Source organism: Trichosurus vulpecula, chromosome 2 (assembly GCF_011100635.1).
Source record: "Trichosurus vulpecula isolate mTriVul1 chromosome 2, mTriVul1.pri, whole genome shotgun sequence".
NCBI classification, from domain to species: Eukaryota; Metazoa; Chordata; class Mammalia; order Diprotodontia; family Phalangeridae; genus Trichosurus; species Trichosurus vulpecula.
In genome coordinates, this window is record NC_050574.1 from 226,216,227 (window position 1) to 226,227,927 (window position 11,701).

Here is an 11,701-nt window from a genome sequence, read left to right on the forward strand (position 1 = left end):
CTAAATAAAGAAGGTCAGCATGCTTTTTAAAATTTTTTTTCAATTATTAGCAATCTAGAATAACTAAGTTATTCTGAGTATTAGAACTACTCAAGTCAACTACAAAGGGCCTATGAAAGAAGATGTTATCCACCTTCAGAAGTGGAAAAACCCAATAAATAGAAGTATTCATAGTATGATTTTACATATATATGTACATATGTGTATGCATACATATATCTCATATACACATACATACATATACCTGGTTAAATACATACATGCATATATATATACACATACATATGCATATATGTGTATTTAACCATTCAGTGAATAGACCTCTTAAAGAAGTGAGTCAAGGGATGGCCCCTTTAATTTAAAAAAAAAAATTAAAGTGAGAGGGGAAGACCCTCAGGGTTGATGGTCAAAAGAAAAACAGTTATTATCTACATTCGCTAGAGCCAGGAGCGCCCAAAATATAGCCATTAAGTGGTGTGTCGGCAGGGACCTATTGTTGTCTAATCTGTGAGCTCCAGAGTGAAATGGGGTCTAAGTTTTGGTCTTTGAGAAAAGACAGAGAAAGAAAGAAAGAAAGAAAGAAAGAAAGAAAGAAAGAAAGAAAGAAAGAAAGAAAGAAAGAAAGAAAGGAAGGAAGGAAGGAAGGAAGGAAGGAAGGAAGGAAGGAAGGAAGGAGAGAGGGAAGTAAGGGAGGGAGGGAGGGAAGGAAGGAAGGAAGGAAAGGAGTGAGGGAAGTGTATTGGGAATTAAGGTGGGACTTTATTACTGTTTTAGAATGCTAAATTTAGTATCTTTGATTGAGCCTTACTAGGCGCAAAGTCCCAGGCCCAAACCCCTAATTACTAGGTGCTAAGCTTATGTGAGCATGAAGCCCCCAGGGCCCTAAGGGGAGTTGCTAAGACCAGAGCCAATAGTATGCAACTAAGTTCTGGTCGCTCAGATAACATTTGATGACGTCCAAAGACTGTATAAAAAGAGAGAACAGAGGTATTTGCTTGAGGCTGTCACTCCTGGAGGAGTGTTGGCAAGGGACTCTGGGCAGCCCCTCTGAGAGCCTCCCGGCTCACCCAGATGTTAATGATTTCTTGGTAACTATAAATTGTATTTGGTCTGTTTATAATGTATGTTTGTAATTTGTTTGTATTTGCTCAGAAGTTCAGGGTGCTAGCTTTTTCCCCTGAACTAAGTGAATGATATTTGTATGTTGGATTGAAGTAAGATTGTTAACCCCTTAATGTTGCTTTCCTTACTAAAGCAGATCAAAAGAACCTGGGCTGTCAGTGTTCTTGTTGTTGGGTTTGTGTTGGTCTTTCATCCCCACAGCAGCTGCTAGCAGAATTGTTGCAGCAGGAGGGAGGGAAGGAAAGAAGGAAGAAAGAAGGAAAGAAAAAAAGAAAGGAAGAAAGAAAGAAAGAAAGAAAGAAAGAAAGAAAGAAAGAAAGAAAGAAAGAAAGAAAGAAAAAGAAAGGAAGGAAGGAATCTAGCCAGTAAACCCCAAGTTAACTGGGCAGCTTCCGGCCATCAAAATTTACCTTCCTTTGGAGAGGAGGAGGACAGGGAGAGGACGAGCTGAGTTACCCAATTGGCTGGGTCCCCATTCAGACAGTTCAGCCTACTCACAGGTTATGTTTGTCCTTCATTGTTGAAGAGGACCATGATGTCAGGGAAATGCTGACGTGACTTGCAGTTGATTTGAATTTGAGTCAGGGAGGGCTATGCATGGTCACCCGCCTCACTTTCTCCTCCAGAGCCCTCTGCATCCAGATTGATTTGTTGCATTGATCAGAGTTTCTAAGTCTTTCAAAGTTGTTTGTCTTTACAATGCTGTTATTGTATTAGTTGTTCTCCTGGTTCTGCTCACTCTGCTTTGAAGGTATCTCCTTCCCTATTTTTTACAGCACATTTGTATTTTGTTACATCCATGTGCCATAATTTTTCAGTCATTCCTCAAATTGCAGATGCCCCCTCAGTTTCCCATTTTTTTTGCCACCATAAAGAGTCAGCATGCCTTTTGGGGAATTAAAGTACAGGCTTATAGATCTATTGGCATGAATGTCTTAAGTTCTAGCTGGTGGATCAACCGTTGGTCTGTGAACCAGTTACAACTAGTCACAGATTCTACAAATAGCTGCTGCAGAAAAATCAACAATTTTGGACAATTCTGGTCATAAGAGCAGAGACTTAGAGTTGGAAAGGGCCTGAGGGTATAACCCCCTAATTTTTAGTTGAGGAAACTGAGGCCAGAGAGGTTGAGTGACCTACCTACGGTCACATAGGTCAGAAGTGGAAGACTAGGGTCTGATTCTAGGACCTTTGACACCAAAACTAGTGCTGGTGGACTTGGAGTACTGAACATGGAGTCATGAGATGAGTTCGAATTCTGTGTGTATTAGCATGTTCTCTGCATAACCATGTTCACTTAGCAAGACTTAATCTCTCAGCCTTAGTTTTCTCATCTGGAAAATGGGGACCCTGGACTAGAAGAACTCAATCTAGGGTCATTTCTAACTGGAGACCTGAGATTCTGTGGTCCTTCTGACCACATCATGTTCTCCTCCTAAGGCATAGCATGTGACACAAAGACACTAGTCCTGGAGAAGTACACGATCTTCAAATGCAGAAAAAACAAAGTATAGTGAGGTTAAGAAAAGAAACAATTAAAAAAAACCCAGGTATGTTTAGCTGAATTGAGTAAAAATGAAGGGAGGGGGGAAACGAGGGGCCTGGTCCTCAGTTTACTGTTATATGTAAATTACTTGATTGCTGTACTTACTATTCTTGCTTGTGTAGGGCAGCAACCTTTAAAAAAAACCAACAAAACACTGTTATCATCATCCTTTAATGGACAGATGTACCCTGGGTGAGTTGCTGCACGGAATACATAAAAGACACCTAGTAACGATCGATACTGGTCAAGTGGAGCCTTGGGAGAGCAAATGTGGTTCCTGGGCATTCTAATGATAAGGTGCAGGTGTTTTTAGCCTCCATGGAGGATTCCTTTATTTGCATTTCAAAGTAGAAATAAAAGCCGAGCTATGTGCATGCACACGTTTGGGGTTATGGGCTGCAATGGGAAGGTCTGCAGCAGCCAGATTGCAGCCCACTCTAGGCTTCTCATTTAAGCCAAATTTCAAAAAGAATCAGAAACTTATTTTTATCCTCAAATGTGCATGCCTGGGGGGCTTAATTTATTCCTGTGACTCTATATGTGCCTGCATAGGTATTTTAAAAAGAAATGAAGAAAAATGAGTGAATTTGTTGGCAATCCAGCATTTATTTTTTCTAAGTAGATGATTAGGTGGGCTTTTGTTATCTGAGCTCCTTGGAAGGGGGGCAAGAAAGAACCAGGGCCCAAAGGCCCATCGATTTACAGAGAGGAAAATGCCTCCCTCTCGATGCCATTGTACTTAACTGACTATTAACTGTGAAACAGCAGCTTAATGGCCTTTCAGCCTCTGCACCAAAGCATAAAATCGAACAATTAAGTTAATGTCACTGGGAAATCTCCTGAGAGGAGAAAGTGGGCCAGCAGGTTGTGCCTGCCAAGGTAAGGGCCATGAGGAAGGTTAAGTCTCACATGGTTTCCTGAACCTCAGCGGACAGTCTAGAGCCCATTGGACCCTAGGATGTCAGAAAAGAGGGCCTTATAGGAAACAGCCACTTCTGTGGTTGTAATGTAAAAGAAAATGAACAAAGCATCCCCATGAAATAACCTCATGCAGCCAGTAGTCAGAGGAGGTGGGTTTAGTTCCCAGTTCAACAGCAAACCTACCTCTGTGATCCTAAAGCAAACCATGTAATTTCTCTGCTCTCACATTCCTCCTCTGGGAAACAAAGGGAGAAGGTGGATGGAATTACTTGAACTGGGGCTGCTTCATGGTGGCAGCAGGTGGAGAACAAGATGGAAAGGCTTGATTTCAAATCCTGCCATAGATACTGCCTGTGTGGTGCTACTTTCAAATCCTAGTGTTGGAGGAGACTTTTGAGAGTCCCTTGGTGAGCAAGGAGATGGAATCAGTCCATACTTAAAGAAATTAATTCAGGATATTCGCTGGAAGGTAAAATACTGAAGCTGAAGCTTAAACACTTTGGTCACATAACGAGAAGACAGGACTCAACGGAAAAGACCCATATGTTGGGAAAGATTGAAGGCAGAAGGAGAAGGGAATGGTAGAGGAAGAGATGGATAGATGCGGTCATAGAAACAAGGAACACGAACTTGGACAGGCTTCAGAAGATGGTGGAGGATAAAAGAATCTGGCTGCTATGGTCCACGAGGTCAGGAAGAGTGGAACACAACCAAATGACTGACCATGCCAGCTAGTATTAGATTTAGTACATCACCACGTTCTATTCATCCTTTCTTGGAAACACCTTTCCTGTCACCATTCCTATTTCTTCATTCTCATGGACAGCACCCCAGCCCTTATCACCTCATACATGGACTATTCCAACAGCCTCCAAATTTAGCCATACAGCTAGTCCTATGCTGTTCTCATCCATTCTGTATACGCTGACAAACTAATCTTCGTCAAACACAACTTCATCATGTCAATTTCCAGCTCAAAAATTTCAGTGGCTGCGCATCTTCCACCATATCAAATCCAAGCCCTCCTATGTCTAGCTGAGTGTCCCTTTTACATTATCCCCACTAGTGGAGGCAGTATGGGCCACATCTTCACATTTACTCTATATCCACCATCAATGGATCCTCTTATTTACAAATGAGGAAACTGAAGGAAAATGACTTACCCAAGGTCAGATTGTGACTTAGTAGTTAGAACTAAACCTCCCAGATTCCTGACTCCTAGTCCAGGTCACTTTCTGTTCCACCAAATTGCCTCTCCAACAGATTTTTTTTTGCATTATTGTCTATGCAGCCTTTGAGTATGAATGTGAGTTGGAAGGAGATGAGCCCAGAGAGTAATGCTACACCTGTTTCTCATGTGCATATGTTGTCTTCCTGTGTCTTACTCTAGCAAGATTGTAAATTCCTTTAGTACAAGGACTCACTTTTCAGTTGTTTGGTCTCTCCTACAATACCAAGAAGAGAGGTAGCATCATAGGATTATAGATTTAGATCTGAAAGGGACTTTAGAGGCCACCCAGTCCAACCCCCCTCATTTTACAGATAAGGAAACTGGGGCACAGAGAAATGAACCGATTATCCTAGGGTAGCACAGATAGTGGACATCTAGGTGGCTCAGTGGATAGAGTACCAGGACTGGAGTCAGGAAGACTTCTCTTCCTGAGTTCAAATTTGGCCTTGGACACTTACTAGCTATGTGATCCTGGGTAAGTCACTTAACCCTGTTTGCCGCAGTTCCTCATCTGTAAAATGAGCTGGAGAAGGAAATGGTGAACTATTATCTTTGTGGAGAAAACCCCAAATGGGGTCACAAAGAGTTGGATATGACTGAAGACACAACACAGATAATAATTATCTGGGGGCAGGGGGTAATTGAACCCAGTTCAACAGGACTTGACTCCAAGTCCTGTGCTTTATCCACTAGTAGATGCTCGATATATGCTTATTGAATTTAATTAGATTGAATCTCAGGTGGGTTGGTTGAGATCAATTCCTATTGAAATAAATTATGAATACAAATGTCTTCTCTGACACCTCAGACAACCTTCTTTCTTTGTCTCATTTCAAATTCCATTGATTTTGGTGGTGTTTCTCTCTTGAACTCTCCTTTTAATTTATTTATATCCTTCCCCTAAAAAAGAAAGCCCCTCAGGCATTTTGGAATATAATCCACAACAGATATTTATTATTAATAATAACAATGAAAATAAGCCAGTAGTTTTTACCATTACTTTTGACAATTTGGGGTATTTGCAGCAATGTGATTCCTGCCTAAAAAGGGTTCTTAGGTATGAGGCACTCAGAGGACCTCAGCTGCACAATTAATATGGGCCATATGTAAATCAAGCCAGCTAAAATGCAATCATGTTGAGTCTCCAAGGTGAGGAATTCTTCAGCTGATTTTAATAGGAAAAAATCAATTCCTTGAGGGGAGGCCATCTCTTTGAGTGGTACCAAAGTAGGAGATGGTTTTGAAGCGAGATTTGAGAAAAAAGAAGGTCATGAGTCCTATATAATCTTTGGTTGGGAGTAAGCTGGGATGAAATCACTTGGGTCCCACAGGATTTTGGCAGTCTTTTTCCTTTGGTTCAACTGAAGACTAAAATAACATTTCAGTTAGGGTTAAGGAGAAGGAGCTGGGATTTATTGTATTTGGAGCTATCAATCTGCTCCAAATCCACACCCCCTGAGGAAGGCTCCATTCTGAGGCCTCCTGGCTGGTGAACCCCTGCCTGCAACTGCCAGTCTTGAGAAGCTCTGGCCTCCTTGCTCAATTCACTTTCATCTTACTCTCTGGTGTCTTCCGTCTCTTTACTGACTGCTTTGCCTTCTGGGGAGCACCCTCCTTCACTCCTCCTCATCACCCTCCTCATCACCCTCCTCATCACCCTCCTCCACTTCCCAGTTGCCTGTTTACGTTTCATCTTCTCCTATTAGAATGTAAGCTCCTTGAGATTAGGGACTGTCTTGTTGTTTTTGTATCCTCAGTGCTCAGGAAGGGCCTGGTACACAGTAAGAGCTTAATAAATATGACCTATCATTTATCTATTTATCTTTCTACCTATCTAGTCACATATCATTTCTCTAACCCTCTATCTCTTTATCTACCTTCATCTGTCTATCTATCATCCATCTATCTACCTATATCCCTTTTTCTACCTATCATGAAAGAAATGATTATTTCTCTCTTATATCAATCAATTATTGGGGATATCCAGAGTTTTTTTTCCTTTTTCCAGTTCCTTCATTCAAAGTCCAGTCTTCCAAGAAGATCTCTAACCTTGCCCCAAAATTTACCCCACCTAGACCATCTTATCTAGGTGCAGTTGATGCCCACCCATCTAGAAAAACCTTACAAAGGAAATCTAAGCAGAGTGAAATCTGGCCCATTGTATTCTTGTCAGACAGGTCTGAGTGATCGGAGTGACTTCCCCCAGACTCTCATTAGAATAGCTCCACTTCTCATTGTAATATTCATTCTTCTCATTAATTGTTAACTAATCAGAGTTGATTGCTACATGTTGAGAATATCCACTCTTTCAAGGGCATATAAGCATCAAGAAGCTGCCATGATGTGTCTTTGATTTAGGAGAGACGGACAAACGACCATCCTTTTATTAATTACTCACTAAACTGTCTGAAACTTTTTATACATCACAATTCCTCTATCTGCTTTTATCTATTTATCCCTCTATCATTCATTTATCTACCTACGTCTATACCAACCTATCATCTATCCCTCTAGCCATCCATCTGTCTGTCAATCATCTGTTTGTCTGTCTCTCTGCAAGAGAAATGTAGTGGTTTTTTTTAGCCATTTACATCACAGCAGGGTTGAACAGCCTTCTGGCCACATTATAGCTTAGAGTAAAGAGAGTAACACTAGAAGGATATGGACTAGACCATTGGTTAAAGGGACCTCTCAGGTAAGGAAACTCCCTTTATAAATGTATGGCAGCTACTTCTTTGCATCTTATAATGTTAGAGGGTTGTGTAAAGCACTGAGAAATTATTTGCCCAGTCACACAGCTAATGAGTCAGAGACAGGAATCGAATCCAGCTATTACTGGTTTCGCTGTCAGCTTTTTATCTAACTTTATCAAGTTGCCTCCATGGATGCTGGGGGAGGCGAAGTAAAAGACATCTTGAGAAGCTTGTAATCTGCAAGGGGAATATTGTAGTCTTCTTCTGTGACTTAGAGAGGGCTTTGCAGAAGAATTAGATGATCCAGCCGATATTGGAAGCAGTAAGCTGTTAGTTTGGTGGTGGTAGTTGTTGTTGTTTGTCCTTTGTTCTGGAAGAGGACCATGACAGCAACAAGGTGATGTCACGACTTGCAAGTGAATTCGGATTTAAGTGAAGCAGAGTTGTGCAAAGTCACCAGACTTATTCTCTCCTTCTAAGCTATCTGGGTCCAGTGGCAAGATATAGATCAGAATGACTGGAGATGGCCCTAGATGCAGTGAGAGACCTTTAAGCTAAGGTGTTTTCCAGGTCTCAGTCTGTCTGAGACACACTCTCCAGTACCACCCCAATGCAAAGGTATGCTGGAGCTAGGTGTGAACAGAGCCACTGTTAAATTTTCAGTGATAGTACTTACACCTCAGAGGCAAACTATAAATCAAGACTTAATGTATTGTTTTTTGATTGTCTATACTTAAGAAAATGATAGAGAAAATGTTAATTAATACAGATTAAACTTAAAAGTATGCTGTGGGTATATATTTATTTTTTCCAGAATGCTTACCAGCACACCTCTGCCCAGGGGGAGAGAGGATTGAAGAGGAGGAAGAGGCAACAGAGGAAGATACCAAAGAAGCAGTGGTCACCTCCAAAACTTGGGAGGCTGATCAGGCCTTTCTAAGAAGATATCCACAATTGTTCCTTTAGTGTTAAATATGGGGTGTTCCAAAAGTCTTAGTGCAATTTTAGGCTTTAGTACCTTGAAAGTGCACTAAGACTTTTTTGGACACCCTGTATTACCACATTCTTCCTTAGATTACGCCCATATTATTTTTCTCTTTAGAACATAACTGAAAACTACATTTGTTCTTTTTTGTTGCTCTGAAATTTCTTCATCTTTTGTTTCACAGATTACTGTGAATGTGAGTTGGAAAATTGCTTTAAATAGGGAGTTCTTATCTAGCAGGGAAACTCGTGGCCAATCTCTCTCTTTTTGCAAGTCATTGTAAAATAATAAAGGGTTCTCTGACAGACGAAAAACCTAAATGCAGAGTGAAGCGTGTTTTCCTCCTCAACAGGGAGACAAGACAAGACAGAGAACAGTGAGAAAGAACATATGATCATGTGGTACATATCATAAGTGGCTATTGAAGTTTCAGAACTGGGAAGGTCGATGTATGCTGGGCCTCCAGGGGCTAGTGGAACTTGGGCTGGCCCTTGGTGGAGAGGTATGTGGAGGATGTTATGGGTAGGAGCAACAGAATGAGGTAAATCAGAGAAGTGGAAATAAGTCTGACTTACCTGGTTATACTAAAGCTAAGCCTAATTGGAGGGGGATTTTCTTTTGAGAAAAAGGGGAATAGAATCCAGATGTGCACTGTGTGTATGTTTGCTAGTAACCAGGACCATCTAAGGTCTCTTGTGATTGTTCAAACTGCTGAGCCCCCCAAAATCCACTCACTATGACCCCCAATTCTTGGGAGCAAAAGAAATGGAAAGTGACTTTTTATTTTCCAGAAATTAAATGACACTATAGAAGATAGAGAGATAAAATTGTGCTGTAATAATCCCACAGACAGAATAAATGTTGCAATGGAGTATTATGTTGTCTAAAAATGTAGTCCTTTTGAATGGTGAGTGACATCCCCAAATTTCAGCTATTTACTTGGTAGTGTTTTTGTTTCCGTTCTGTTTGCTGTAATGGTTTTTTTAACCCAGATCCACCCCATCTCCCTCCTTCCCTTGATCTTATTCTCTTGATTGTGGGAAAAAACCTAAGTGCATCCTGGAGCTCTCTCAAAGTATAGCCAATCAAAATCCTTCAGTCTTTGGAATTCAGAAACATACCCGTCCCTCAATGATCCAGGTAAGTGACAGTGGGGGGTCTCCTCTAAAAGAGAAATCCCATTGACCCCTCTGCCACTAGCAGGAGGAGGCAGGATCAGAACAAAGATGGTGGTATTTTTTAAAAAAAGTTTAATTGCTTTATTATTTTTATATTAAAGTTATCCCAGACATACCCCCCCCCAAAGTCCCTCCCTTGTAACAAAGTAAAACAGTAAAGAAAAAAAACTGGCAAAGTGACTGTACCCAACAGTGTATGCAACACTTTGTTCCTGTAGTCTCCCATCTTTCTCATTTCTTCTATGGAGCCAAGACTGATCATCATTATTTTGTTTTTTATCTCTACATAGTCATGTTGTGAAAGAAGAATCAGAACAGAAGGGAAAAACCATGGCAAAGAAAAAAAAAAGAGAAAATAGTATGCTTCAATCTGCATTCAGATTCCATAGTTCTTTCTCTGGATAAGGATGGAATTTTCCATCATGAGTCTTTTGGAATTGTCTTAGATCATTGGATTGCTGAGAAGAACTAAGTCTATCACAGTTGATCACCATGCAACGTTGCTGTTACTATGTATAATATTCTCCTGGTTCTGCTCATTTCACTTAGCATAAGTTCATGTAAGTCTTTCCAAGTTTTTCTTAAGTTTGTCTGCTCATCATTTCTTATGGCATAATAGTATTCTGTTACATTCATATACTACAACTTGTTCAGCCATTCCCCAATTGATGGGCATCCCCTCAATTCCCAATTCTTTGACACCACAAAAAGAGTTGCTATAAATATTTTTATACATGTGGGTCCTTTTCCATCTTTAATGATCTTTTTGGGGTACAGACCCAGCATTGCTGTATCAAAGAGTACGCACAGTTTTAGAGCCCTTTGGGCATAGTTCCAAATTGCTCTCCAGAATGGTTGGATCAGTTCACAATGCCACCAACAATGCATTAGTGTTCTGATTTTCCACATCTTCTCCAACATTTAACTGACCATCATTATTGCTCCACATTAAACTTCATTTTAGTGTTTTTTTAAAGTTGCATTATCATAATTCATCTATATGTTGTTCTCTTGATTCTACTTACTTCACTCTGCATCGATTCATACCAGTTTTTACATGTTTCTCTGATTTTTGCCTTTGCTTCAGTTGTCAGCTATCTTTGTCCCATCTACTCACTGTAGTAGCCAATCAATTAATCAATTGGTCAACAAGTGTTCATTAAGGACTTAATTAGGTACCAGGCATTGTGTGTGATAGGTGCTGGGGGTAGAAAGACAACAATGAAACTGTCCTTATACTTATATTCTATTGGTGGAAGTGACATGTATATGTATATACAATATAAATATAAAAAGGATATGTGAGGTGTCCAGTCTGAATGTACTTTTAACTTTATTGAAGCTTAAGTAGATATTTTGTGCTTACTAAAGCTTATATACACCTTGTATACAGAATAAATAGAGAATAGTTTGGGGAAAGAGGACACTATTAGCTGGGGTAGGGGAATCAGGAAATGTCTATACGTTTTAAAAAAATCTAAATTGGTTGTTGAATTTCTGCTGCTATTTTTTTTCTTAAAACAACTCTTCTTTTTCATCCTCATTAGAATTGTTCTTTTTTTGTCTCTTTAGAATTTCATTCCTGAGAATGTCTCATTTAATTTTCCTCCTAGGCTGACTTCCCTTGTAAAATTTTGAGTCCACGACATCTCATCTGGCATCCCATCTATTCTTCTACTGAAGCTTTTGAAATAGGCTCTCCCCAAATCTTGGGTGTTTGTTACCAAACAGCTAATGTGCCTTTCTTCTTCCAGTTCCTCCCTGGTGGATTTGGTTTGCAGTTACTAGATTCCTGGCACTAAAAGTAATCTTGTTCCTCAGCTGTTATGTGCTGGGAGGTTTTCTGCCCTGTTCCATTCTATGCTCTCCCTTCGTCCTTGATTAGACATCAGATACTATCTGTGGTTTGCTTCTTGACAGTTCTGCTGTTCTGTGACTAGCCCATAGCTAGTAGGTAAAAATGAAGCCCAACTGGGGTCTTCTGACTCGAAACTCTTACTGTAATGAAAAGAAAAACCTTTGCAT